This window comes from Notechis scutatus, chromosome 2, assembly GCF_049901735.1.
Source record: "Notechis scutatus isolate UNSWTSFEM ecotype Mainland chromosome 2, rNotScu1.2, whole genome shotgun sequence".
NCBI lineage: Eukaryota > Metazoa > Chordata > Lepidosauria > Squamata > Elapidae > Notechis > Notechis scutatus.
This window is the reverse complement of record NC_142010.1, coordinates 191,266,708-191,281,214: the sequence shown is the minus strand read 5'-3', so window position 1 is coordinate 191,281,214 and position 14,507 is coordinate 191,266,708. Positions and strand designations below refer to the sequence as shown.

General features: G+C 38.6%; 1 long non-coding RNA gene across 2 annotated transcripts in view; it reads left to right on the top strand.

The window, feature by feature from the left end:
* LOC148132448 (uncharacterized) overlaps window positions 1–3,771 on the top strand; it is a 37,371-nt gene extending 33,600 nt beyond the window's left edge. The window contains exons 2-4 of one of the 2 annotated variants that reach the window (XR_015748010.1): window positions 240–1,209; window positions 2,240–2,405; window positions 2,543–3,771. This is a non-coding gene — a long non-coding RNA (uncharacterized LOC148132448). Of the gene's footprint in view, window positions 1–239; window positions 1,210–2,239 lie in introns of both variants that reach the window. The other variant, XR_015748009.1, reaches the window with a different exon arrangement.
* The last annotated feature ends 10,736 nt before the right edge of the window (window positions 3,772–14,507 follow it).

The window sequence follows — 14,507 nt, the reverse complement described above, 5'->3', positions numbered from 1 at the left end:
GGTTTTTTTCTTGCCCTCCTTTGAATGCTTCTTGATTTATGAACAATATAGCACTTTGTAAGGGTAAACTTGGGTATATGGACAAGAACATCTGTAGCAGTAAGTCAAAAAAGTCAAGGCATCGAGTACAATTATTGTAGTGCCCTCTTTAATATGTATTGCATGGATCTTAAAAATGGTGGCATCACCTTTATGTTAGCATCTTAATTTTTTTAAACTTATATCCTTGATTCCTCCAGGTAGAAAATGTCTGAACATCTGGACTTCATCAAACTACAAAATTGGAAGACCCATTTATTTGTCCTACTATTTCCTTGAAAGAGTTGTTTTGTTTTTCCTAGGATTCCACATCATTTAGCATATTATTTTGGAAGAACTTTCTCACTTTTAAGGTGTTGCAATGTTGGCTATATTTTGTGTGAGCTGCGTTTTGTGACTTTTGCTAATTAAACTAATAAAGAAGTATGTTAAATAAACAAAGGAATATATGGAATATGGCTTTGAATTCATATTTCTGGTGTGTTATTCTGTCTCTGGGTAAAATAACTGACAGTACAGAGCCAAGAAGTAGAACCACGGAACAAGAGAATTTAGGACTAATGAAGCATTTAGCCTAAAAGGAGAACCCAAAAGGGAGAGGTAAGTGGTAGATAAGAAATCAGGAATATGAATTTGCTGCTCAAGTAAAATCTCTTTTGGAAAAAAGGAATGTTCTGTGTTGAAGGACTGATTGATTTTTGGTAAGGCAGGCAGTTTTTGGTCTAAGAGCACATCACTGTGAAGTTCTCATTTGCAAATTAGTGATAGTCCACAATTCCATGTGTGACTCACAATGAATTTTGATTGGTCTGTCTCATGACATTGTTAGAGACACAATTTACTTTGTTCTGCATAGTTTTCACTTTTTTGCCTACAATAATCTGAAGTAGGACAATTAATTCATAATGATTTAAGAAAACACAATGTCCATAATAATAATAATGTTTAATTGTGTATCTATTATGGTACAGTTGCAAGTCAAAAAACGTTATCATGAATGAGTTATTTAGGGAATAGTGATGGAAGAAATAAATCCCTGTACAACTATATGTTTTAGTTTCAATTTCAGAAAGGTGTTTCAGAACCTGCAGAAGCACAGACTGAAGCACTATATTGGCACAGAGGGCTACCAACCTTATTCCCAGGATGGTTTAGATCTCTGGAAACATCGTAAGTTATCTTACAGAGTTGCAGACAGCTGCTATATTCACATCCTCACACTCCAAAGCAACTTTTTAGAGTCTAATCTAAAACACTGCACTACCGTATACAGCATTTTGCTCTTGTAATGATATACAGGTAGTCCTCAACTTACGACCACAATTGAGCCCAAAATGTATGTTGTTAAGTGAGAATTTTCTAAGTGAGTTTTGCCCCATTTTACTTCTTGCCACAATTGTTAAGTGAATCACTGCAGTTGATAAATTAGTAACCTGGTTGTTAAATGAATTTGGCTTCCCCATTGACTTTGCTTGTCAGATGATTGCAAAAAATGATCACATGACCCCGGATCGCTGCAACGGTTAAAAGTATGAACCAGTTGCCAAGCATCTGAATTTTGATCACGTGACTGGTAACTGAAAAACAGTCATAAGTCACTTTTTTCAGTGCTGTTGTAACTTTGAACGGCCACTAAATGTACTGTTGTAAGTCAAGGACTACCTGCATTAGTGTACTGATGGATTAGACTAGGGGTGTCAAACTCACGTCACAGCGGCATCACATGATGTATCACAACTATTTTTCCCCTTTGCTAAACTGGGCGGGGGCAGGGCCAGCACGTGACGCATCCAGCCCACAGGCCAGGAGTTTGACAGCCCTGCATTAGACCAAAGGAAGCTTATCTTTAATTTGCTAGGAATCTATGATAGATGCCTAAATGATGTTAAATGGACATGTGCATATGCTTAAAAAAAAAAAAAAGCAAGACACTTCTGCATGTTCTGAAAGGCAAAACATGGGTAATAATCCGGCAAAGTCAAATACTGGGTGGAAAAATGGATTTCCCTACATGCATGATTTCAAGCATGTGCTTATGTTGTGCACTGTTATCTGCTACTGACCTGGTGTTTTGGGGCAAAGGGTCTTCGAGTGAGCCCCCTCATCCCTCATCTACCACTACATGTTAAAATGCTTATTTTGGGGTTGCAAAGTGCAGTATTTCAATCAGTATTAAGTCTTTTTATTTGTTCCATTGTAGTTTCCCATAGTGCTCCAACGACAGTGCATTGCTCTGCATTGCGAGAGATGTAAATGTTGCTGGACCAGCCTTGTACACAGCTGAGAGAAGCAGGCTACATTCTTTCAAGTGGCCCCTGAAGGTGTTAATACTGGGTCTTGCCAGAGTGTTAAGGCTGCAACAGCTGGTAAATGATTATGAATGTTAACTCAAACAAAGAAAAAAAACCCTTTAAAATGTCCTCATTTGTTCTGCATTTCATTGATCTTTTTGTTTTCTCAGCATTAGAATAATTGCTCTTAATAATGATAGTTTTTGTCTCAGGAACAGTATCAACTTCTGAAGAAAAGAGCATCCCGAGAACTTTATGACAAGGTGAAAAATATTTTTTTAGAAAATAATTCCTGCAGCGCATACCATAGTTATGATCTTTTCTGTCTGCAGCTCCGGTACAGCTTTTTTTTTTTTTTTTTGTAATATGGGCAGCAAGTATTACAAGCGGTCATTCATTATTATCCAATTTGGCCTTCTGAAGATACATAGAAGTAGCACTGTCTCCAACTGTAACCTTATTTTGAGGACACAGTGGAACATATTTCAGTGTGATAAGTTCCAGAATTGGGCAGCATAATTCAGCACATTGCTAATTTTTGAATTATATTCAAATGTTATATTCAAAATCCATTGTGAATTATCCAGTATTTTGAATTATTCACTTAGTTGCCATAGTGAAGCACAAGCTTTTTTCCATGCAATTATCAGTTGTTTAATAGAAATGAAGATTCCCTTTTCATCTATGGTTTGTTTTGTCTAAGCCATAAAGAACACTTAGTCATTTGTCTAGGCAAAATATTAAACAAATATTAAAATAGAACTATACTGGATTCTACTAGCGATCCATTCAACTTACTACTGTTATGTGCTCCTTTACCACCGAATTAGCATTCTTCTAAATGTTATCATCTAAGGCAATGGGTTTCAAACTTTTTCAGGCTGTGGAAAGCGTTAGTTTTTTTAAAAAAAACCCGGCTCCTAGAACTTCTGCAACCTGCCTCTCAGACATACAAAGTTTGACAACTTGTCATGAGAATAAACTTCTCCCCTAGGAGGGTGGCTTTTGAATATCAGTCACCAAACCTGTCCTTTTTGCTGTACCACAGAGAATGGAAGACTCTGTTGCATTCAAGGCATTTTTTTCCTCTTTTAGTCTTGTGCAGAACCCCATTCAATCCAAGTAGAACATCAGAATTTGGCAGTATACAATTGGAAACACCAATGATTTAAATGAATTGTAATTTACATTGAATTGCATAGAAATGGTTTGCAAGAAAAATATTACTATCTGTGTTTATAAGCTTTATTTTACACTCCCTCCTTCTTGTTTCCTAAGAAAATACGAATATTTTGCCCCCAACTTTTAAAGTCTGGTGTATTTATAACATTTTCTATACTTCAGATAAGCTGAGGCATACCTTTGAATTAATTCCTAAAGTTTGACTCCTGTGATTTTATTTTAAATTTATTCGGACATCTATTCTGTTCTTTGAAATAACTATTTTTGTGTAATGATAGCATAATGAATGTAAATCAAGGTAAAGAATAGTTTTGTTAAGTAAAAAAACACTGACAGTAAATTCCAACCAAGGCATCATTTTAAATAATTCGTGTGAATAAAGAAATTAGGACAAAAAAAGAATATATCAAGTAATCATCTCTTGCGAGATTATTATAAGCAGGGCAACCCAATAAAAAGACCAGCTTTTAGTCACAATGGATCTAATCTGCAGAGGCAATCTGAGAAGTTTAACAAGTGGAAAGTTTCATGGAAAGGTAGGTGGTCCTTCCGCCAAATCCCAAGTGGGATATTTAATCTGTGCTCAAATACCATTTTTTAAAATATGAGTCATTGCTCTGGATATGCTGGTAGCCATTAGATTAGAAGGAAAGAAATCCAAGCATTGAGCTTCAGAAAGGCACAGTGAGGAATTATCTCTAAAGATTCTACTGCAACTGTAAATGGAGGCTGGATTCGTGCTAACCATTACACTTGGTTTGGGACTAATATAAGTATTATAATAGCAATGGGTATTACATAATTTATGAAATGATCATGTAATTGTACTTTTATTTCCTTTCATTTATTCCTATCATTTTTCTATCATCAGGGTTTAAAATAAACTAGTGATTCCTAGTATTATTTCTACAAACTACTTCTTTATTACCATAACCGGGAATTCTTTATTTGGTCACAAACCATAACTAAAAATTCACTCTGTGAAAGACTTCAATTAGAAATCTAAAGCCATGTGGAAATATTACTTTAGCCTTTGCGAATTAAAAAAAAAAGCCTATTCAGTTTGACAGGCTCTGCGCCCTATTTTAGCAAACTGTTTTGTTTGTGAATCCAAGCTGCCTAACTTAATTTTGACATTTTAACCAAATCTCTACGCATATTTGTAGCTTAAAGTCAAACTTCACTTAATCTGTTGCTGACCTGACAATTAAGGGATGCTTCCAAATTAAATAGATTAGCGGCACAGCCCCATTTCAGTCAACAATATCCTTGACATAACAACATGGGGGCCTTTTGAGTGTATGGAAGACCTACCGAGATTTGGCCAAGGGCCCGTGCTTTTTAACATCTGTCACTGGGAGGCCTAAATATCACCCTCCCTCAAATTATCCATTCTCCTTGACCTCTACTGTGGTATATTTATGGAAGTCCTGTATGTTGAAGTTATTTACATATGTTTGGTGTGACTCGAGTTTTAAGATTCCTTTTGAAGTGTTAACACCCTAATAAGTACATGTATAAGACATATTGTATTTTTGAAGCAGTCCAGAGTAGCTTAAACACTTGAATCAACAATTGCATGGATCTCATTCTGTTAACTCTATCTAAGCTCAGCCACAGTAGGATGGGAAAGTTGAAACAGTTCTCCTTTACGTGGCTGCCAATAAAAATTTGCCCTACCTCACAGGACTGAGTCATGTAAGTCCCACTGTGATGATGGAGTTCAGGCTCCACACAGAGTTCAAGTAGGGCTGACAGCAAAGTACCACCCAGGAATGTAATGTACATGTTCCCTTTTATATATTCCCCCAGCTCAGAACTGTTAACAAATGAGAAACAGCAATTTAAAGTAGTTTTCCAGTCATTCTTAGGTAAGAGTAGCACGATGATAGGAAAACAAAAATAATCTTTGTTGGTGCATTGAAGAGCGCTTTATAAAGGGTCTGTTATAATTAAGAAGGTTCACAACAGGATTCAAATGCGAGAAGCATCATTAAAGAATATAGATGGAGAGGCTAACTCTCAAACCAGCTTAATTATGTCTGGAACCTATCAAACAGTATTAGTGTAAAACAAGTGAAAAGAAGATGAAAAGATTTAGAGGGTATTCTATTAGTAAATGTACACTCGATAAGCAGTAATGTAACTTCCATGGATGAAAAACAATTATAGGAACTCAGAAGTAAAATACTGGAAATAAAATCACGTACCATTCCGATAAGGAAATAAGGTGGGGGAAAGGGTGAGTTTAGGGCACTATTGTGGCTGCATAGGAACTGAACTGAGATAAAAGTAAAAAAAATAGTAAAAAATACAGAAAACAGAAGAGGGTACAGTCACCAAGAAGGCATACCAGCGACTGTCATATGCTTAACTGGACCCTATTAGGTTTCACATATCTCATTCTAAAGGATAATTTGCATCTCACTGGAAGAAAACCCTCAACCAGAGATATTGTACAGCCTACTCCTTTCCAATTTAGATATATTGGACAGGGACAAGCCTAAGGAGTTGATTATACAATGCCTTCTAGATTTAGAATGGCAGTTTCATCTGATATCTGTACATCCAGGTAGACCAGATCAGGAAACCAATTCCACAGGAACATTACCTTTATCACTTAGATCAGGGGTCCCCAAACCCCAGAACCGTGGCCTATTCAGAACCAGGCCACACAAGAGGTGTGGTTTGGGGTGAGCGGCTCCCCAAAGAACTCTCTACTCTCTTGTGTGAGTGGAATTGTGCGGCCAAGCATGCCAGCCCACCACTTGCATGTGTCCCAGTTCCCCTGTTTCCCTCCCAGCTGCTTGTTCTCAATGCTCCAAAAACAGAGCAGTGAGAGAGCGTAAGCTGAGTGGGATGAGTACACTCTGTTCAGCTTCATTAACTCACAAAGACTACCTGCGCAGGACACCTGATCTGCTTCTGGAGCATCGAGCAACCTTGGTGAGTCTGAAGGAGCACAAGACTGCGCCCCCAAAGGCTTCTCTTCTCTGCAACAAAAGCTTTTACAAAGGGACCAAAGGCTTTGGGAGAGCAATCGCGTGCTGCTTCAGGCCTTCTGTCCCTTTGCTTTTGGTGCTAAAAAGCCTGAAGGTGCACAAAACCGTGCCCCAAAGGCTTCTCTTCTCTCTTGCGTGAGTGGAGCTATGCATGCACAGGCATGCACTCATGGCAGTCTACTACTTGTGTCGTCTGGTTCCCCTCTTCCCCACTAGCCGGATCGCCAAGCCACAAAGATTGGCGACTGCTGACTTAGATCACAAGAAATGATAGTACCACTTTCTACTGCACTAGTGAGTCCACACTTGGAATATTATATCCAATTCTGATCACTATGATACAAATAAAGATGAGACCCTAGAAGGAGTGAAAAGCAATTAAGATAAGGCATCTGCAGGATAAATTGTATGAGGAACAGTTAAACATGCCAGCAAATAATTAAAATCTGTATAAAGGAAGTCAGAAAAACCAAAGTATATATAAAAAGAATTCAGGCTCACCAGAAAGTGACAGAAATCTTTTTCCACCTCTGGGCAGTTCCATTCTATAGCTTTCACCAGCTCCTGTTCTAGGCCAGGGCTGTCAAACTCAGGGCCCGCAGGCAGGATGTATCGCGTATTGGCCATGCCCATGCCCAGTTTAGTGAAGGGGGGGGGGAAATCGTGATCCGTCACGTGATGCCATGACGCCATGAGTTTGACACCCCTGTTTTAGGTCGCTGCTGGCTGGATGCTAAACCAGCTGAAGGAAATTCTACCTAGATTGGAATGCTTCAGCAAATATTCAATACAGACTGTGGACTGCCAGCTACTGTGCCCATCTTGATTGACCCCTTTTTCCTTTTCTCTAATTATTTTCCCCCTTTTCTGCAGCCGCTGGGACAAGCTGGAAGGTTAGGTAAGAAGTAAAATTTCCAGAACAGAAGCAAAGTGGTTTGGACAAGAGGGCTCAACTCTCTCCTGCAGCCTTGGTAGACAAGGAAACAATTACTAGAAGACAATTTATATAGCCAATCCCAAAGGGAAAATTTGGGACTTTCCATTGAGCCAGTTTTACCTTTCCTTACACACTTATATTCCTTTTCCTTTCTTTCATTTAATAGCCAAATTCCATCTCAATTTGAATGGAGACTATATGCAAAGAACAGAAATGATATGTTCTTTGCCTCCTCCTACCTTTTCTTTTTTGTTTTTGACTGTAGCTTTTCAAAAATGAAGAGAAATAAGGAGAATCATTCATCCTTTCTATCTGACACTCATGTCAGTAAATTGATATGAGAGGAAAACTGTTTCACTGCTGCTTTGGTAAACTTGCATTTTTTTTTTATTCAACCCATTGGCTCACAATGCAAAATAGAAACCACTGACTATATTGTCCAGTCTTGCTATCCAGAAACAATGATTATTTTGCCTCTCTCCAAATGGGCAACCTGGCAGTGCAGATCCGTCCTGTCAGCCGAAATTTGGAAAAGGGAGTGTTCTTTCTGCTTGAAGATGGTAGGATAGTAAGAAGTGATAGCAATGGCACAGATCTTCTCAATCCCTGTATTGCTTGTTTTCTTCCTCAGACTAGACGAATTATAGCTGAGTGGATGTTATATTGAAGCATTTTTCTATGTTCTTTTAGAAATCATGGAAGATGGATGTAGTGCCAGGAGAACAGAGAAGGGAAAATATTGTTCCTATTTTCAAAAAGGACATTAAAAAGCACTTAGTTAGCCTTATGGTGACACTGGGCAAAACTGTGAAATAGATTATTAAGCAGACTTGTTCGTAAGAGTTTAGAAAAGAATGCAATACTTGGCAGGAGACAGCATGGGTTTATCAAGTATAAGTCTGGTCAAGCTAATCTCCCTTTTTAAAAGAATGTCAATTTTTGTTGACTGTAGCAGACATAGTGTACCTTAACTTCAGCAAGGCAATTATATTAAGTCTCCCATAAGATCTTAAAAAGAGAAGATCCTGGGATCTCATGGAAGATCTCGGTTGGTCTACTCTGCATTACATAACTACAGACAAGTGTACTTCAATGGCTCAACATCAGAGGTGGTATTCAGCAGGTTCTGACCAGTTCTGGAGAACCGGTACGGAAAATTTGAGTAGTTCAGAGAACTGGAAAATACCACCTCTGACTGGCCCCACCCCCATCTATTCTCTGCCTCCCAAGTCCCAGCTGATCGGCTGGGTCTTCTTTTGTTGCCCTGCACAGGAGAACGGAGCTGGAAAGCAGATTAGTGGGGTGGGGAGGGAATGGAGATTTTGCAGTAACCTTCCCCCAGGAGTGGGGAGGGAATGGGGATTTTACAAAATCCTTCCCCTGCCATGCCTACCAAGCCACTCCACGCCCACCAAGCTACGCCCACAGAACCGGTAATAAAAAAAAATTTGAATCCCACCACTGCTCCACATCAAACTGAAGGAAGCATCAAGGAGTGTACCATAAGATCCTTATTTACTTCTGTCTCTTTTTTGTATACTTCCAAATAAAGCACTGGTCTACAGCTATGCTCCATTTTTATTTTCCAAAAAAGATATGGGATCCACTTCCGGACTAGAAGTGTTCCTGGAGATAAACATGGAAATGTGTGCTTTGTACATTCTGGTTTCTTACTTTGTATACACATGAGTCTATCTGACTCCCCATCTATCAATTATCATTGTACATTCTGGTTTCTTACTTTGTACATTCTGGTTTCTTACTTTGTATACACATGAGTCTATCTGTCTCCCCATCTATCAATTATCATGGGGTATAGGAACTCAGTGGGCACCTCTGGATTTATCCATAAGCATATCAGCCATTCCTTTTGGCTGGGAGCCACAGTAGAAAAATATTGTAAGCTAGGGACTACTAATTGGTAGCTCATGATTCCTTTGTTTATCTATCTATTTCAAACATACTGCACTAAGATGCTACCCATTCAACCTTGAGTCAATAGGACTGTGCAGTATGAAATGTGACGTCCCCATTGAGAAGTCCTGGACTGCCTATACTACTCATTTCAATTCACCATCCAGTTGTCTTTGTTACAAAACTTAATGACAAAACTTAACAGATCTGATATGCTTTGGGGCTGCCCTTGAACTACACTGGTTTAAGGGGAGAATTTCTTTAGCACTGATAGTTACAAATAGCTTAATCCAGTTTTATTTATTGACTATGTATGAAAACAATATCATGGAGTTTGGCTTAAAAATATATCATCATGTGCTATAGTGAGATGAAAGAGCTGAAAAAACCCATAACCCAAAATTGTTCATATTTTCAGTAATTGAAAGAAAAAAAACAAACAAGAAAAAAGTTTTAAATTGTAAAATTATACAAGCTACACAATGTATCTTACTTCTTGACCTTTATGTTCAGTATCTAAATTGTTCATATCATTTTGGAATCAGAGAAGATGTCATTCAAGAGATCTATTATCAGGGTTAAGAGCAATGAGGTGCTATGTAATTTAGATCTAAAAACAGTTTAAGCAGACAGGATTTCTTTCTATACTGTTTCCTTTAATGTAATTCCCCTGATTATCGAGGCATTTCCATGGAATTTCTTGTCAGCTAAAGAAAAAAAAAAACCCACTACAATCTGTGAACAGATTCCCACAATACAGCTGGCTTTCCTGGCCTTGAGCACTTCTGCAGATGTGGCATCTGCAATTGAGGTATAAAAGGAATACTGCTCTGGACCTGAAAGTACTAACCTCTCCTCATTAAAAGAGAAAGGTCACCTTCCCCAGATACATATTTAATACACTGCATCATTCTGTCAATTGCCTTGCTATATATGAGTGGAATTCTACATATTCACACATAGCACTAGGTTATGGCTTGTGGAAGTCATAGTGGCCTGGTTCACACATTAGGCTAAGCCATGTATCACTACTGACAAATTCCAAGGGCTAGTTACACACATTGTTGTAAACCAGAACCAAGCCACATTATAACTTACTGTAAATTTAACACTAAAGAGTTTTAACACTAAAGAATGTTGCATTAAAGTATAGATGAATGACTATACTAAGAAGACTTTTTTTTAAACTTCAAATACTTCCTAAACCCACCCATCTCCTTTGTACTGTGGGATTCTATTTTTATTAACTGGTACACAAAATATGCTTTTTTTACAATCTCATATAAAATCACACAGAATCACAATCATTGCCTAATAGCATTTAAATTATAATTTGGAGAGATCTTGTTTAATATAGTACTCCTTAAACTATAGACTTAGACTTTAGAATAACTTTATTGTCCACCTCTAATATACACTACATAAACATGACAAGATAAATAAATAAATACAAAATTATGCACCTACCCACATATATGACACAGAGAAATAACAGTCTAGTTCGGATGTATATGTTTACAGTTACATATACATTTGCGAGTATACTAGACCAATGGCCTAGGGCAGTGGTGGCAAACCTTTTTCGGCTCCCATGCTGAAGGCAATGTGTGCTGCCACCCCCTGCACCTGCAGTCTTAGCATGCGCCTGCAACCCCCAGAGTGCACTGCGCATCTGTGCGCATGCACGCATGTATCCTGCGCACTTTCACCCCCCGCGCATGCACACCAGATACCAGACAATCAGCTGTCGGGTGGCAGTGGCACACGCTCATGTGCAGTGGGGCTCTTTCGGACTGTCACGTACTGGGGGAAATGGCATGCGTGGCATAGGTTTGCCATCACGGGCCTAGGGAACAAAGCTGTTACAGAATCTGGAAGTCCTTCTAGAAATACTTCGAAACCTCCTCCCAGATGGGAGCAACAGAAGCAGACCATGAAGTGGATGTGTGGGGTCTCTAACAATGCTTTGAGCTCTAAGCATATAGCGCTTATAAGCAGTATCCTGAATAACAGGAAGCGAGCTTCCTATAATCTTCTTGGTTGTCCTTACCACTCTCTGAATGGATTTTCTATCTGAGGCACTGCTGCCACCAAACCAAACAGTGATGCAGTTTGTTAAAATGCTCTCTCAACCTTGCCTCTGTAAAAAATGGCCAGGATAGAGGGACAAAGATGTGCTCTCCTCAGAAAATGCAGGTGCTGGTTTGCACGCTTCACATTTTTAAACTGGCTCTCCTACAGTTTAAAAGTGCTGCAGCATTTTCTGAAATTGTCGGGTTCTATGTCATGCATAGGGGGTGTGCATAGGACCGTCCCTGTCCTATTGTTTCTTTTATTGTGTCTTTTATTTTTCTTATATGCATCCATTTCATGTATTCATAACTATGTATATACTTATACCTGCTATCTTATAATCACTTGACAAAATAAATAAATAAATAAATAAATAAATAAATATGTTGATCACATACAATTCTGTCTCTACCTAAATCTACAGAAGCTGTTAAAGTTCTAATTTATTCTGATATTACAAATGGATTGGATCAGGGAAACATAATTGAAGAGTAACTCATTCCAGGTGTTCCTGGTCATGACTAAGTAGACCAAGGCCCTGGAACTAAATCTGTGCTATATTAGTTAGACTCTCTAGCATCTTCTCATTTGCATCTGCAAAAGGAGCTCTTGGATTCATGTATTCTTGGATTGGTCCTGCTGCCAGTTTGTTTGAAATACCACAACCCATTTAAGCTGTGGGGCTTTTTTAGTGGGGGGATTTCTTACCATCTGTTGATCATTTCAGCTTTGCCCCTTCCATTTTGATCCAAAGCACTTTATTCTGACCCATCTTTTTGGGGTGGAGGATGAGGAAGGAGTAGGATATGGTTACTGCAATATTGGTGGTTCTTCCAGCTGTTGAACATCTAACTGGCAGGGATAAATGTTGCCTAACAAATGGGACAATCCTCCTGCTTTATTGGGCAGACCATCATTTGATTGGCTTTCTGGAGGAGTCTAGGGAGTAGTGAGATTTGAGTGACAGCTAAACTTTGCCAAAACCATCCACCCATCATAGCGATGGTTTCCCACTGGCTGGTGATGTTCAGAAAGGGGGAAAGCAGTAAAGTCAAAGCATTTTAAAAATGGCTTCGTTGGACATGTCTTGTGCACCTGAAACCAAGATACCACATTTCAGGGGCGAGCCAGAACATAAGTTGTAGAAGTAGGATGGAGGCTGTTACCGATAACTGCAAATTTTATGTTGGTGGTTTTCTGCCAGCTCAGCCAAAGATGAATGATTTTTTAAACTGAGTCACAACCCTCCCAGAAGTGCTTAGACACTTCAGCTGGTCTAGAATGCTGCAGATTCTTAACTAGGATCAATTACCAAGATATGAAATTTGCTTGACGGAACAAGTTTGTTGAGTACAAATATAATTCTGGGCACTGTTTATAATCTAAAAAGCCCTATACTTTGAAAGACTTTAGTCAACCACATGAAGAAGCAGAAGCTTTAGGATTCTTTCTGTGCTCCATCATTGTTCAAAGCATCTTCGTCAGAAATCTGAAAACGGATCTTTTGGTGGTTGCTTCTAGATTCTATAAACTTCTACAGCCACTGAATTTCTCTCTGTGGAAATTCTGCAGGCAGGTAAAGATGTTTTTCGTTCAGCTCTTAAACCAATTTGTTACAGAATTAGATTTTAGTACTTTGGGTGTTTTGTATAAACATGAGTTTTTAAAATAAGTTTTCAGTTATTAAATGTCAAAATGTTAACTAGAATTTTATTATTAGCCACTATTTTGAGGAAAGTAGGAGGAGGGAATACAAAATGAACGTGCTATGGAGTCCAATATTTAGGGAGAAGCTGTCAAGACTTCATAATAGGGATGTCCAGAAAACACTCTTTTTTTTTTTTCTCAGCTTGACATGCCCAAGCAAATAAAAGATTAGATAAGCAAACTGTATTAATGAAATCAGAAAGCCATACATACAAAAAAAAAAAAAAAAAAAACCCAGCTTCATGTGTAGCTGCACATAGGAAACCTACCATTTCTCTTCCTACTAAGATTCATATTCTGGGCCCTATCTTCCCACTTTTGTTAGCTAATAGACTTTGGGCAGACTTTTTCTTATCCTTGAAGCGCTGTCCTTTTCTGATAAAATGGCTTTCTCTAGTATAAACAGTGCTTACAGAGAAATAGCTTGTAGTGAAAAATACTCTTCTGCTCCCCAAATCTAGAGAATAGGGTAAGCTTATGTTTTGTGAATTGTATTGAGGCCCCTGAACTGGATGGTGTGATGTGTGGGTGTACATTCCCAGCTGCTATCCCCAAAGGCCTCATCTCACTGTTGATGTCCTCTGGTTAATGCTTGAAGCTTGGGTGGCCGTGGACTTAGCTGTCCCTTCCAAGTCCACACCTAAGTTTAAAAAGCATTGTTCTTTTCTTTTGGGTGGCCATGTACTTTTCACTCCCTGAGAATGAATTCTAACTTGTTCCACTTTCCAACCAATCCCCTTTATGTCAGGTAATGTTCTCAAATTTTTAAATTTTCTGTGACAGCCTACACACACTGTGCAAGGTCAAACCTCACCCTACTTCTAGTTTGACTATTTGAAAAAAAGCAAACAAACATCCCAATCTGTCCTGATTTCTTCCCCTGATAATTTGAAGAAATGTTTTTGCCAGCAGAGCTGAATTCTGAATTCTTTTTCTTTCATTTAATTATCTCCAGCTGACTGTCTCCCTCTAGGATTGGTACTATGACATATATGTAGGATGAAGAATCCGTAGTTATGAAAATATTTGAAAGGCTAGAGTTGGCCCACCTGAAGAACATCATAGATCTGCTATTAGACCCCTAGCAATTTGCCTACCAAACAAATAGATCAATAGATGCTGTTAATATGGATCTGCACTAGATCTTACAACACAGGTGTCAAACTCGCAGTGTCATGTTGCAGTCACGTGATGTATGGCATCGTTTTCTCCCTTTGCAGAGCTGGGGTGCAACCATCATAAATATGAGTCAGTTGTCAAGCATCCAATTGTAAATCACATTACCATGAGGATGTTTATTAGTGTGAACAATGGTCATAAGTCACTATTTTCAGTGCCGTTGTAACTTCGGTCATGAAATTG